This window comes from Cygnus atratus, chromosome 8, assembly GCF_013377495.2.
Source record: "Cygnus atratus isolate AKBS03 ecotype Queensland, Australia chromosome 8, CAtr_DNAZoo_HiC_assembly, whole genome shotgun sequence".
NCBI lineage: Eukaryota > Metazoa > Chordata > Aves > Anseriformes > Anatidae > Cygnus > Cygnus atratus.
Window position 1 is genome coordinate 305,001 of NC_066369.1, and position 16,373 is coordinate 321,373.

The window sequence follows — 16,373 nt, forward strand, 5'->3', positions numbered from 1 at the left end:
ATCACCGAACTGCATGCATTTCACATCAGATCATAAGAGTTATGCTTCAAAAGATTATTCCAGAAAGTGCTTGGGAAGATGGAACGGGTTAACTTGGCTTGCCAGAAGGTGTTCTGACAAACACAGGAAAAGAGAGGGAGATGCAGCCCCCTTTAAGAGCAGAGCAACTGAAGAAAAAAGAGATTTATGCTTTTAATTAATGGCAATTAAACCATGCCTGTTGGCTTGGCCTATGGCAATTGTTCCCTGCAAAAAGGAGGCCGAGCTGGTGACAAGCATTTGAATCCGCTAAGTTCTGTCAAGGGAGCTGACTCTGCAGGCATCAAAACCAAACTAAATCAATAAAAGAATTAAACTTTTATAAATTGCATTTTGACAAGTATCAGATACCGTTAAGCTTTGATATTATGAATTCCTTGGAGGAGATGCAAACAAGAATGGCCGCAGTTAGAGATCCAAACAATCAAAGAGGCTTGTTAACATGCGCTGTCAAATGCATCAGTGCTATTAATTACTACAAATTAATGTGACTCTCTCTTCCTCTGGTGATTGGAATAATAATCAGCTAGATTCATGGAATGAGCACAGAGAACATATGCAACCCTGCCAAAAATAATAAGTTAAGAAACCAGTAGACATTTGCAATCTTTATGCTTACAGGCTTGATAATTTGCTTGTTGCTACTGTGTCCCACTTTACACCATCCTTCTGATTTCTGGGGACCGGTTAATCTGCAACCCAAACAGACACACTGTCACTTCTGGTGGCAGCAGCACTTGTCCTGATTACAGACTCTTTATTTTCATCTGCAGAGGTGTGAAGGTAGGAGATCCAGCATCTGGAGCCCGGCCGGTCAGTGCCATGGCCCACCTTGCTCCTGCAGACCCCTCAGCAGCTCCTGCACCCTGCAGGCAGCTGGGTTCTGGGAGTGAGAACAGTGCTTCCCACACAGAGGGAGCATGAAAATAATAAAAACATGGCATTTGTCTGGCAAGGTCCCATCCTATTTCAGTAGTCCAAGGCAGAAATCCACTGTGCTCTTCTATGCCAGTGAAATCGCATTTCCAGTGCAAGCACAGAAACAAGCCAGTCTGAAAGGCACCTTCCCAGTGGAAAATTAACCACCCTCATGCTGCAACTTCATCTTATACTCAAACAGCAGTGCCCTTGCCATAGCTGTAGAGTGAAGCCGGTTGCTTCCAGTTCAAATGACCCTTCACAAAGAGCACCACAGAGCTCTGAGCATCTCTCACACCATTCTTGTGGTTTCACCACTGCCACAAAACAGAGCAGTCTTCCTGTAGTCTTTGCACTTATAAAGGACCCTTCTAGCTATGGGGGCTTTTAGAAATGCCATGTATTTTTCCCTAACCACATGACCAGAAAAGAGAAAGAGTTGGAGAGAGGGTTCTTGGGGATGAGGGAAGCGGGGAAGAGGTTTCATGGCTCAGTGGCGGATCACTCACACACTGCCCTCACTGCCTTTCCTCTGGCCCAGCTGTGTGACACAGCACCCGCAGGGTGGTATGCAGTAGCCCTAGTGCTTTCAGACCCCTTGGCACTGGGACCAGGGGCCACAACCCAGCCGAGGTGGCAGCACAAACACACATCAGGCTGTAGCAAGGCTGCAGCAGAGGCAGGCAGACCTGGGGACACCCGCGTGTCCCCCTGCAGGGCTCAGTCACCAGGCTTGAAGCTGGGTCTGAAGGCAGGGCGTGGGAAGAGGAGCAGATGCTTTTCCTCTCCCCTTACCCATAAAATTGACAGATATCATTTTGTGTTCCCTTCAACGCTATAACCTAAAACCTAGCCCAACCTTTGCCCAGGGGACAATGGCACCAGGCAGGGTGGCACAGAGCTTACAGCCCCTGGAATGGAAACAGGGCCTTCGCCTGCTCAGGGAGCTACTCCGACAGGCATCCCCTCATGCAGGATAGCAGGCACCATGACGGAACTAAGAGACATATTCTGGACACAGCGAGATGAATTATCCTGGCACCATCTGGTAGCAGTTCCTCATTTCTGACAGTATTTAAAACTTAATTTGGGCTTGGGCAGTGACAAATAAGTCTCAGATCTCACCTGGCTTTGGTAACCTCTTGACCTAGGCATATCACATAATTTGTCTGAGGCTGTGGATCTCGACATTTTGCTGTTGTGTCTATTCTCTATTCTAGATAGACTGCTGGACACTACCCCAATGGCACCCTGGTAATCCTGGATGGATCCTTGCTGAAGAAAGGGCAAAGCAAGAGCTCTGTGCCTTACCTGTGTCTGTGCCTTACTTGCAGCAAGTGCAGCATAAAAGTTGATCACATTTAGGCATGTTCTCCCAGCTGGAAACCATAATGGACCACAGCCACAAAGAATTAGCATTCCCAAATACCTAATGGCAAGGGGGAACATTCATTATTACCATTACATTTATCATTATTTTAAATATGAACTTAGATTTAAGTTACACACTCTAAATGCTGCTCATGATTGCTCCAGCACATATATATCCATGCATGTACATATACATTTATATGCTCGAGTCTCTATATAAATAAATAATCCCTTCAGACAGAACAGCATGACAGCAAAAGCTTTCAGATGAAAACATGATGTGAAAATGTAGCATGTCTCTTTATGTTCTATGGCAAATGCAAACGAAATTTATTGCTTAAAATATGTTCAACCATTTTTATCTGACTACCTGTAGATGCTCTATATGGCTCTGTACAAGAGCTCTCTCCTGCAGAGAGTCTGGTTTATTACAAGCACACTTCCATTCTTTCACATCTTCATGAATTTGAAGGAACTGCTTAGAATTTGTCACTTATTTTTAACAATATAATTTTCTTTGGAAGGAACATTCTTGCTAAGCTTGACATGTGATATTTAATCGCATATTGACCACTCAGTATTACTTTAATGCTTCCTGTCAGCTACAGTACAGCAGGCAGAGTTCAAGCAACACATTTGCCTGGAGTTCAGTATTCATTTAAATCAAATTTGTCAGCTTTCGATTTTTTAAATGTAATATTTTATTTTTATTAAACGCAAGTTAATAATGCCTTGTCAGGCCAAGGGCATGTTTTAATATGAACATCTCAGATGTTAAGTGAAATTGGAACCATAACACTCCGTTAATAGAGTCATACAATCATCCTAATGCCAGTGCCTCAACCTAACACAAACACACTCTGGCTTCATGTTGGGTTATTTCAGGGAGCTTTTCAGATACAGAAAAACACCCACACATCTGACTGCATGCACACACACACACGTTGTTTTACAAGCATGTGCTCCTAGGCATGAGAGCCTACAACACTACTTACACATACACACATGCTGTTTCTCCTCTTCACAAGGCATCCTGCTTTACTTGTGTCATTGCAGCTTGGGTTATGAGTGCTGTCTGTTCTTAGCTTCAGCTCTAGTTTTTGATGATGCTACCTACAGTTAATTTTTTGACAATGTTTATGTACGCAAGCACACGTACAAACAACTTTTGTACAACGTGTCTTCCTAAATACATGCAATTGAGTGAATGCTTAGGTGCATTATATACATGTCCATTTAATAATAAAGTCTTCATGCATCACCAGGGTGGGATAATTTCCTCTGTGTGCACTACACAATGCAGGACACGCACCCACAAGTGACAGCTGATCCTCTGCCACATTCATCTTTACTTGAGTCAAGAGCTATCCCTCTTCCCACTCACAAAGATGAATGGCACAGTAATGATGATCAGCCGTCGTGTGTTACAGGGTAACGAGATGGATGAAGGCTTCTAAGTACACCGTGAACTGCAGCAACGTAAAATAACATCGCACATAGTGGTGAAACACCACACCTTTACTTTAGGGAGCATTTCGCAGAATCGGGACCAGACCAGACCCATGCTGCACGCTGTGACCGCGCTCCCCAGTGCCGCAGCCATGCCGTTCAGGAAATGGTAATGGCACATTATGCCTTTCACCTCCTAAATCACCAGCTCCAAAGGGGTGTGGGTCAGCAGTGGCAGACCCATCCCCATCTGACAGCTGTGCCGGGGTGGTGGCAGCACAGAAGTGGCCCATGCACACCAGTGGCCCCATCACTGGTTCCCAGCACAGCTGACACTAATTGGCACCCACATCAGCAGCTTGGCATGGAGGGGCCAAGGGCCAGTGGTCAAACACACCCTGCTCCCCTGAGCAGGGCTGAAACAGGGGAGCTGTGCCCCCAGCACTTTCTGCAGCCACCACTGCTATTACAGAGCAGGATAACAACAGTGATAGAGGTGCACAGAGGTTATGCAGCACTTCCCAGTGACATTTGAAAGGAACGGGTGCACTGCCGCTATAGAGGGGTGTAGAGGTAGGAAGGTTTGGGGCTGCACTGCAGCCATACAGGCACCTTCCAAGCCCATGGCACCCACAGGCAGAACATGCCCCATCTGTGCTTCAGCAGGGATCTGTCAGGACACGTGGGTTTCCCAGCAGGTACCTGCATGACCTCCACAGTGGTGCAAGGAGACGGTTCCCAAGCTCATGTCTGTCGTGGCCGGTGCCCAGGGTCCCTGGTCAGTGCTGGTGGTGGGGCAGCACCCAGCACAGAGCCCAGCTCAGGAACTGCTTAGGGATGGAGCTCAGCATCCAGCACACACCTCTGTACCCTAATGTAATTCTTCTTTCACTGTGATTTTATCCTGAGTCCTCTCATTGTTACCCAAGAACACGGATGCACTCAATGTTTTGAGGTAGTGGGACTAGAGCCAGGGCTGTGCACCAGCTCCTCACCCCTCCCTGCTGCCTGAGAGCAAGCAGGGAACCCCCTGCAGGGGGAGGAAGCAGCTGCACCCCATCACCCAGCTCAGCCCACTTTCCCACCAGGGGAAACCCTTTCCAACACGCCTCCCTGTGCAAAGAGGTAGGGAAACCTTCTAGCAGACTGTCAGGCATTTTATGGCCACTGTGCTTGTTGCCTTTGGGAGATCAGTAAGGTTTTCATGGTGGAGCCATTGCAGCTGTGTTTGTAGGCCTTGCTTGCATCAGCCTGCTGTACGCCTTGCAATACTGGAGCACTGCTCACCACAGTGAGTACTGTGCATCTCCTGCCCCAGGCCAGTGCCCCAGATTTATATTGGCACAGTGCAATTAGAGGCAGCAGTTACATCATCATGGAACTTGTGTAAAAGAAAGTCAGCCCGCAAAGATTCACATCTATTCACATATTCATTCAGACTGTCCAGACATAATAAGGCTGTCCAGATTCTAATGATCAAAAATGCACACAGTTGGCAATAAGGCATATATATTAATTATAACTGCACAGTTCAAACATGAGCTACTTTGCATAAGAGTAATTAGAATCGCAATTGACCTTTTGTAGAAGTGTAGGGTTATGCTTAATTCTAGCCATCCGCATTCAAAACATTTAAATACTATTCCTACTTCTTAACTCATAACCATATAGCTATGAAATGGCTTTCAAACGATAACAGAAAAGGACTCGTTCCCCATGCAGGGAACATTGGTGTAAAGAACAGAGCCTCCTAAGACTTCAGAGTGCAAGAAAACATTAATATATGAAAGCAAGAGTAAAAAATAAATACGTTTAAAAACTAAATGAATTACCACCAGAAAAGCAGTTATATTTATGCTTTATCTAAGAATGCTCAAATAAAAAAGATAATGTTCAGTCACGTGAGACTCCTACCTCTTTGCTTCTCTGCTTTTCTATACTAGCTGTTTATTATTTCCCATAATGGCCAGGGGAATCCCTGTCCTTGATGAAGAACACCCCATGCAAAGTAGTGTGGCATCCCTGCCTTCTTCCTTCCCAGCAGCCTGGGCTGAACCTTCCCCAGGGCCAGCCTCACTCTCAGGGAGACAAAAGCATCAGCCAGCAAACACCTCTGCAGGAGGAAAATGGGAAAAGACCTCTTGATTTTAGCTGCCTTTTAGAGGCTACCAGATGTTTTGCAAGTCCTCCTCCATGCCAGTATATCTGGCAAGAAAAATACCAGTAATTTTGAGGGCAAGGTTTGGAGGGTCTGTCAGAGAGCAGGAATGTTTCATGTGAGCAGGGACAGCTGGGGCAAGCCTACCATTTACAAACGTCCCGGTGGTTGTGCTTTCAATAGGTGGCACTTATGAATAATAATATGCATAATCTATCTTGTGCCTAGGCAGGAGAGAAAACATAAGTGGACAAGCCTGAAGGCATGGCCGTCTATTAAAGGTTGCTTGGGAATTCTCTGCAGAGTTAGGGCAAAACTGTGCTGCTAAACACGGCTGGGGGATTTGCATGTTTAAGAAAACAGGACTAATTGAAAATCACTCTCTTCTGGATGAGTGATTTACATTTTTTACAGATCACATTATAGAGAGGAAAATACAGTTTTGCCCTTTTATTGCTTATTTGATTGCCAGCTTTCATTGCTGGCTTTCTCTTTTAATAAACAGATGCAGTACAGAACGTCAAAAAACACCAAGTACCAAGGCATTATACACACCTAAAGTCTAAACCCTGCAGAAACACACAGCCCTGCTTTGTTCTGTGCCTGTTTGTAGACACCTTGACTTAAGTACCCAGGGCTCAGGATCTCAGTAATTAAATATAAAAACAATTAGGAAATTGCATAAAAATCACTGTATCCTAGCTAGCACTGCAGATGTAACCCAGGTCTATTCCCCCCACAGTGGTGAGGGCAGTACATCATCAAGGAAAGATGTAGCTGATTTTAGAGTAGTCCAAGAAATAGTGAGGTAAGCGTCTTGGATTTTCCCCAGAGAAATAGCCAGATTAACCATTATTTTATATCTGCTTACATTATGCTATTATGCTTTATTCCAAAAGAAAGAAAAAAAAAAGTGTTATTTGAAAAAATAAGTACATTTTTAGCTCGGGTGAACACACCTCCTTTGTGCTGCTAAGCAGAAAGCAGGCCCAGCCACATTCCCAAGGCATTCTTGTTCTCTTGGGAGTACAAGGAATAAACTCTGCATCACAGGGAGGCAACAGAGCCCACGAGAGCACTCTGCCATGCCAGGACCAAGCCTCACAGAGAAGAGAGACTCTGAGCATTTACCTGCAAGCCAAGGGCAGGAGGCAAGGAGGAGCTCTCCAGGAGGACTTCAGGGACTCTTCAGCTAATATCTGGGTGAAGACACCTCACTCATACAAGGAGAGGCTATCATCATTCTATAAAGAAAATAAAAAAAAAAAGTAAACACAACAGTAAGCAATTCCCAAATACATCAGTCAGCTTATGCCCAACTCCACTGAAGTCAGCATCCTCACCCCCTACATAGAAAGCAACAGCCACCCAAGTCACCACTAAGGCAAGAGCCCCTTCCTCAGTGCTTATCTGCCACACCTTGAGTAACCCAGCTGCAGGAGATTATCTGAGTGCTGGTGTTTTAATTGAAAATGGCTGTACGAGGAGCAGAGAACCTCATCGTGTTAGTATTAATAATAGGTGCATGGGGGGTGGGGGGGGGACAGCTGCAATTTAACAACATGTAGCACAGCTGGCAGCTGTGTAAGCCAATGCGCGCGCGCGCACACACACACACACACACACACACACAGAGAGACAGTAACAAGAATCTGAGAAAGCAAAACTCACGGGATGGATAATGCATCAAATGTTTCAGTTTCAGTATTGCTGTTGGCCAAAGGAGAATCTACCAGCATGGGAAGAAACCTGTCTCCAATCTTGCTGAAGCCCCGGGAGGATGAACTCAGGGGCAGCTGACGTGGTTGTGCCCCACTGTCCCCTCACCGCAGGGGTTGTGCCAGGCCGGCTGCTAGCCTGGGTGTCCCACCTCCACCTCTGGGTGCTGCCAGGGAGCAGGAACTAGTGCTGGGAAGGGAAGGGGGAGGCAAGAGGCACCCAGTATCGGGATTCCTCTCTGCTGCTAATCGTCGCTGTGCATGTGAACTGGGTGTAAAGCGTTCCCACGTCAGAGCTGTAGCTGTACATAGGTGTAAATTACAGTACAGGGTTCAAGGCAGCAATCAGCCATGCCCAAGCTGCCTAATTAGCAGTTGTTAGTGTGGCAGAGCTATAAAGTGCTAATATTCAAATGTTATGACTGTGCTGCCTCTTGCCAAAATCCACAAAGTGTTTGGAAGCTGGCTGGCATTACAGACTAAACTCTCTCTTCCCTTGCAAGTGGAGGATCAAAGGCAGCCGTGCTAATTAACCCTTCTTTTGAGTATATCCATGGTGAAACCATAGCACCACATCTGTGCTGCCACCACTGCACTGCCTGGCCACAGGATACAATGCTGCAGTGGCAGTCCCCTCTTTCAGTTCAGCCTCTCTCTGTTGCAAGCGAGGCAGCCCCCTAATTTGGGAGCTGCTGCTCTGGGTATCAAAGATGAAGAATCGAGTATTTGTGTGTAGGTCTATTATTGTAAAGCAAAACCCTTTGCCTTGCACAGCCAACCTCCAAAACACAGCCTACGGGACTGGAGAAAAGCATCCATGTAACATATACTACTTGACATTGCCCATGGCTAAATGTGGGGAACAAGATGTTCTCCGTGGCCATACCAGGCTCCCTCAGTCATACCCGCTTTAATCCAAACCCCTCTGCAAGGAGACGTCCCTGGCCACGGTTTCTGTTGTGAGCGACGACAGAAGGGAGAGTACAGCGTGCATCTGCCGAAGCATGGCAAATGGCAAAAGCAGCACAGGGGTTCAGCTGTGCACACATCAACCACAACAGGCAGGAGCATGCCCCTGGTTCAGTTAATTTCAGAGTTATTTTGTCTGGTTAGCACCAAAGACACTTCTTACTCCTGCATGTTGTTCACATCCCACTTATTTCATAAATGGCAGCATACGTCCGACCCCCCATTGCACTTATGCCTTAAATCCCCTGGGAAGCTCCATGCTACATGAAGCCATCCACCCATGGTGCAGAGCCACTCAGGAGGGCCAGCTCCCCCAGGGACTCTGCCACACACCCAAGGGTGGCCTGGCCAAAGGGCTTCAGTCCAACCTGAATGCACCGATGCTGGCACCCAAAGAGCCCGAGCCACCTCCCTCAGAAACTTGTCAAGAGAGGGGATCATCATTTTATGTCATCATTACAATTGCCTACATCCCCAAAGACTTGACATCCGTATAGCTGGTTGATTAGCAGATCCGGTTTTACTGACACAGCTTGAACCAAATCCACCAAAACTAGAAACCTGCTGAGTCCAGGCTGTGCCTTCGTGCAGGGAAGGCTGTGGTGGGCAGCTGGCTCTGTTAGCCCCCAGAGCCCCGGCCAAGGCACCCATGAGGCCTCCAATGCTGGGCTTGGCCAGCACAGACAGGCACATGGAGAGCCAGACAGAGCTGGAAGCCTGACATCAACCTTTGAAAAGTGCCTATTTCCAGCATCTTACAGCTAAAAATGTAATTCTCATCAAAAGCAGAGGACCTGCCCAGCAAGGAGGATGTCGCAGAGCTGGGCTCAATCACACTGCGCAGGAGGGGACGTCCCTTCACCCCAGAAGCGAATGTGTGCCTGCAGCACAGCATAGATGAATAGTGCAGCCACCTCTTCTGTGCAGAAACCAAAGCCCAGCCACCCCGCTTCACACACACAAACTTCAGAGACGCACTATAGGATATTCATTACTAAGTACGTTGAATTTTCAACATGAAAAATATTCCCTAGTGTTAGTTACATTATTTGTTTCACAGGGAGGGAATTAACATTCCTGTGGCTCAGAAAAGAGGCACGTGCCACCAGGACAAGCAAACATGATTCTTTCTTTGTTTTCATAGGTCCTGGTACAGCTGCTGCAGGTCTCACAGACACATTTCAGGCCAGTGCCAAGGTCCAACACCCCTTCAGGAGCAATTCAGTAGCTCCAGGTCTGGGGAAGGGAAGGGTTCCAGCCTCTTCACCTGTTCATGCTATGGAATCATGGGGTAGCATCAGTTCCCCAGTATTTGTTTATGCCTTCCATAAAATACTTCAAATTAAAAAAAAAAAAGTGGGGGTGTTAGATTACTGTCTCATTTACCCCAAAGTAACTCTGGAATAAACAAACTGTCCTATCAATAACCAAACACATCAACGAGCTGATCTGGCCCAGTGGCTTTATTTGTAGAGCTCTGCTCCACCTCCCAATTTTAAAAGGGATCTTTCCCTTTTAAAAGGGATCGTTCATGCTCTGAGGCAAATCTCATTTTCAATCTCAAACATTTTATGCAATATTTTAGTAGGCTATTTTGTGCTGCTGTACAGTTGCCAATTTTAAGTATTATCAATAATGTATTCTTCCACATAACCTCTTTAACACTTACAATAGAATAAAATAAAATAAAAACACATCAACAAAAAATTGTCTTCACTTGGCAATGCTGTGTGAATGTTAAATTTCCCATATCGCAATGCAGCCATTGCTATAAAACTCTGAGGGCGGATTAACGCTCTTCTGGTACTTCACTGTATCAGAACATGGATTTGCAGACAACAGCTGCAGCAAATTCCCTTGACTGAGAAGAATTACAAGTATTATCACCTAGATCATTAAACTGGGTTCATAGATTGCAGAATGTCTTCAATCAATTCATCTAAGATAACATGAAGCCAGCTGGACCCCCTCAGTGAGAACTTGACTTAATTGGCCAATAAGTGGCTGGAAAAGGTGCATGCTATTTGATAAAATTACAGACTGAAGAAGTGATTACAGTTTGGAGAACCACGGAGGGTAGCCTCTGGGTCAGCCCTTTTGGAGAGGGCTAAGTTAATGTCCACTATTAAGTGCTGCTGTGAAAAATGTTGGCCCACTCGGTGCTCAGATGTAAAGTGTACCCAGGTCATTCCTCAGCTGATGGAGAGGGAGATGTGCACATTTATCAATGCTTTGGCCTCATTTCTGCCTTGGTAATAGTCATGCACTAACAGCTGCTGGCAGTTTCATGGTTTTCTGTGTACCCTTCGTTTTATTGGCATAACTAAAATATTATCTGAGCAAAGCAAACCATCTTCTAAAGAAAAACATTTTCCTTCAATTATGTCCCATGAGTCTTTTCTTAAGAAAGGTTAAAGCACCAGGAAGTTGAAAAATATACATTAGTTTGTTTTTATTCTTTCCAATCTATTGCAACAACACTCGCTTGTTACCAGATAAGCAGTAGGTCTACGTATTTACCACTGCAAAATGTTAGGAAATGTGCCTAGCTCTGGAAAGGCGGTGAATTCACAACATCAGATTAGTGTGTAAGCACAAGTCATTATTCAAAAGCAATTGCCCATCTCCCCCCTCCCCCTTTACAAAAGATAGAAAAGATTGCATAAGTAATTTCTCCATGCTTTTATACTTAATAATGAAGGAGAGTAGGTCATTTGCAGAAAAGCAAAAATTTTAAAAATGGAGCTGCAAAGAAACGACCACACCACCCAAGGGTGCTAAACATCATGGGAACCCAGAGCTTGATCCTGCTGGTGCCCTGTGAGCCGGACTCCCATTGACCTTGGCAGGGAGACACCGCACATGGGTGCCTCAGAAGCATGAACCCTTTTTGTCAGAGACCCCCAAGACAGGGCTTGCAATCGCTTCTGCACAGAGCCAGTGGATCTGCTGTGATGCTGTGTTGCTGAGGCTGCATATTTTTCATGGATTGGATAATTTTCACGGGTTTTGTTTTGTTATTTTTAAATCCCTACTTTTTACAGAGCTAGCTCCAAGACTCAAATGTCTGATGCACACATTCAGAAGTAGCTTGGGCTCATTTTTAGGATTTTTTGCTGACGGGTAAGTTGTTGTAATAGTAAATGGTGCAACATACAACTGAAAGCCTAGGGGTTGCATAGTTAGCTAGGTACACACAAACCACCAATTAATGAACTGTTGAAGGACACATTACACATTTTAACATCAAATAGGGATGGATGTTGCTCTGGCAAAACGATTTCAGGTTGCAGATATTAGGTCAGAAAAATTTCTACTTAAGTTCAAGAAACTAAATACCTACTTTCTTAAAATATTTTCCTTTCATATGCTGGAAAAAACTGCCAGAATCCAGTTTTATTTCAACTATTGACAGAAATTAGGTTGCCAGTTGGTTGCTAGATCTCCTACCTTATAACAACACATATGTTTCTTCCCAAATGATGAGACGAGTCCTGACCCGAACCAGCCACAGAGCATGGCCAACCCTGGCACAGGTTGAGGAAAGCTGCATAGCTAAAATATTGCCTGAAATATTTAGACTAAACATCTTTTCGTAGAAGCTTTCTTAAGAAAGAGCGCATCATTTTTATTTTATCCCTTCCTGTGGGGAGAGCGTGCCCATTTCTAAATGTTTCTGCTTAAAGCCATTCATTTTAGCCATCCAAAAATGATTTTTCACTTTGAAATTTTCCATAGAGATTGAGAAAGAAATTGAAAAGGTGTCAATGCAAAGCAAAATGTCTCCAGCTTGTCACCCTCACCATGCACCAGCCCCTCTGCCTCCAACCCAGTTTCGGATACCCCAGCCTCTAGTGGCACGGAGCTGCAACTGTGGGGCCCTGTGTCCACCTGAGCATGCCAAGTAGCCATGGGTACAACATCTCCCTCCACCTGCCCACGATGGGAAGGGAAAACTGATAGATTTGTACATGACTTTGTCATATCAACGTCCCCAGCACTGCCACTGCCCCAATAAGCTTGTGCCACACCTGTGGTCACTCATGCTGTCACACAGCCTAGGGCACCAGGCTCCAGACACACGGAACTGTCGCTTGCAAATTTAGAAAACTGTTTTTAAAGCAAAATAAGCAAACAGCTGTGCTTTTGCTGCCTGCCAGAAAGATCACCAAGCAAAGAGTTGCCAGGGGAGATTTCAGTGGCCAAGAGGACAGGCCTGGTGGGGCAGGACCTCTGCTTCGGCTCTCAGCTTCCACACCAAACGACAGTGACAGCCTTCAGTAGCCCGGCCTGCCTGGGCCTTCAGCGGGAGGCTCTGTCCAGCCGAGCAACATCGGCTCACTCAGCAGCCCTCACAACAACTGAGGGCTTCCACCTCTGAAGGGAAAGGCTTCCACCTCACGTACAGGCCAAAACTGTGCTGCAGGCCGTGCAGGATTCATCATTTCCCTGATGCAGCCCCGGGATCCACCTGCCCACCAGAGTACTGCAGCTCCCACACCACCAAGCAAGCACTTTCCTTGCTATTCTGGTCACAAGCAAAAACTGAAGAGCCAGGACTCAAAAAAGAAAACAATTCAGACTTGTTTTATTATTATTTTTAATTTTTTAAGATTTTTACAACCTCAACCTCATCCCACTGCTCCAAAAGTTCTGAGGTGCATGGCTGCCATGCTGAGCACCCATTGCCCCAGCCAAGCTATTGCACATTTCTGCAGTGCCTGGGCTGGCTGCGGAGTACCAACCGCGTACAGGGCAAGTCCCTGTTCTGGGTGTTCCTGCAGTACAGAGCCCTCAGCCCAAGGCACCTCCACAGGTCTGCAGCAGCCACCCCTGCAGGACATTCCTGGCTCACCCACTGCTGGGCTGAAGGACAGGGAGCATGACCAGGACCAGGGACAGGAACACATGAATCCTATGGCTGAGCTATAGGAAATACTATTTAACATGCCCTGAGCACACGGACAAGACCCAAGCACTTTACTCATCCAAACAGTGAAATCACAATTCAAGGTCCACTTTGGCATGTTGCAAACAAATTGCCCTCCATCAGCATCTTTAATTATCAGTAGATGCAGAAGTAGCTCAGATAACCTTTCCTTCTGTGTCTTTCAGGACCCAGAAGGTGGTGCAGAGAGGAGGCCATTTGTACATGGAGGAGAAAAGTCTATTTTCTGTTTACTTTGAGGAAGCCTCGTATTGACGTCCATTTGTCTTCTGATAAGTCCTTCTCCAACGCAGCTTGGAACATAATCTGTTCCAAGGGCAGGTGCTCCTTAATGAGAGAACTGAAATTTTTTTTTTTCCTCCATTCATTAAAAGGAAAAGAGAGAGGGGGGAAAAAAGGAGAGAGTTAGAAAATGGCATGAAAGCATATTACCAGTAAATTGTTTCCACTGTGTTTGTGACTGTTCTTAATGTTTTATGAATACGCTAAAAAATTTGCTCAGGCATTTTTCCTTGGGCACTCTAGTTAATTACTTATTCAGAGTGCTTCTACTCTGTTCCTTGCAAAATGTGTTGTGCATTAATTCTGATTATGTACAAAAACCCACCTGCAAGGAAGAACTCTGAATCAGTAATGCTGATAAAATGAGCAGCTCTCCTGGGCTTTACTGAGAAACAGGATACTGGACAGAATTAGAATCTTGTAGCTAAGGCTATTCATAATGTCATTAACATAAAGGCAATTAAATGAGTTTTTAACCTACAACCCTTTATTGTTATTAATGAACATTAGAAAAACACAGGAGATAAAATTGGTAATTATCTCTGCACCAAGCTATGCAATAATGTGTTTAAATACGAAAAAAAAACAAATGATTATTGTTAGTATTTTCAGTAGCAGAAGCCCCAAGGAGCAGCTCAGTCACATTTAATCACATGGTACTACACCAAGAGGGTTAATTAAATGAGGGCTTTACCTTCAGCACGCTTGGTTATTCTGTTTAATATGGAATCAACAAACAGAAATGTGAATCTGCGAAATATTCCAGGCTGTGGCTTCCACCTTCAGGTTAGCCACCTTTACTGAAACAGAGTGGTTTCATTTCCTTCAGGACAAGTAGCTGCAGTCCTATAATCAAGTTTTTATTGTATCATGCTTTCAGAACCAATTCCAGAAACAACTGTATAAATCCCAGCTCATAGCCTAAGCTTGCTTTTTTGTAGAAAAGAATTTTGGAGTCTGAGAGAGATGTACATTTTAAAGGAGATGGTAAATGAGGTTTCAGCACCACAGCACAGCCAAAGAGCCTCCAGTTCCATTTTTTTTATGCAAACTATTGTATCCTCTACATAAGCAGTCATAAATTACAGAATATATTCTAAAGGGGAAATACATTAAAGCTCAATGAAATAGCCTATATCTAGAAACAGATTTGAACTTATTAATTTGATTAAAGTTTTATGATTTAAATCTCCAGAATGGCTTAGCATCTATCTTTTTAAATTCTCTTTTTTCAATGTATTTACATTGTTTCGGTGGTTCTGAAATCCACTTTCTGTGCACCATATAGCTTAAAAGATGCCAATTAATACATGTTATCTTCCGTCTCACCACACAAAGCTCTCCTAAGAAAGGTGTCCATTAGCATGTCCAGGCACAGCTCGCAGGAGGAATGAGCCAAAGCCTCGCTACAAAATCACGTTCCACCTGAAGTCAAGGCAGGATCTGGCCCAAGCTGCACCACGCAGTGTGTGTTACTGCTGGGAGAGACCTGTGGGCTGATGTGCTGGGCAACAGCAACCAGCCACAGCTGAGCAGAGGGGTGTGAGGGGGCCCAATGGGAACACAACAGACTTTTCCCTAGAACATGTTCTTCTTGGGCCTGCTGAAAGCAAGTGAGAAACTGTGAAAGATCTAGTCAAGAGGAAAAATAACCAAGCTGCTCACTTTCTGCTTGGGAAGTCTGTCTAGCAAGACAGCAGAAGAGGCACTAAGAAAAGGCAAACAGTAAAGGATGCACAATTAGCAGCAGGGTTTGTAGCAGTAAATACTGTCAGACAAACCAGCTGCTGCTTTTGACAGACATCCCAGCTTGGAAGAAGAAAACCTGACAACTCTGACATATGAAAAAGCTTGCAAAACAGTGCTTGTTACACCTGAAACCAAACATTTCGCAAATGCAAGTACCTGCATTGTACCCTTGTGCTGGGAAATCTGGCGGCACTCCAAGATGGGTTTTGTGAGAGTTGAAATCACCCACTGGGCTTAGATAGGACTCGACTCTATGGAGGAAGCTGGGCACACTGGGAATGCAGGAGGAAAGGGGGAGATACAAGAAGTATTAGCAGAGAAGTTTAAGACCAAAAGTCAACCGTGACCTACTAAAGGTTCATGGCTGGAACAGAGCAGAGCCTGAAGCAAGTGGAGAGGACCTCTTTGATGGCTCAAGGCCTCTGGAGTGCCGCACTGCTGAGACACCCCACATACTCTTGGCATTGCTGCTCCCAAGCCCTTTTTTAAAGCAGAGGCAGCTTTCACCACCACCACCACACTACCAGCGATGTGTGGGATTGCTGGCACCGAGGTGCTGTGCTGTTTATACAGCAAGTTCTGGACAACCGTGGGATTATAACCAACAGCTCCCTCAGATCACTTCACAGCTCTAAACACCCGAAAGGGTTTTTCCCAACAGCCACAGATTTCTCTTCCTCCTGATATAGAAGCTGATTGCATTTGCTTGTGTAAGCCTGCTATCCACTGGTGTAATAAGGAAAGGCCCAGGCTATTCAAGTGCTGTGTAGAC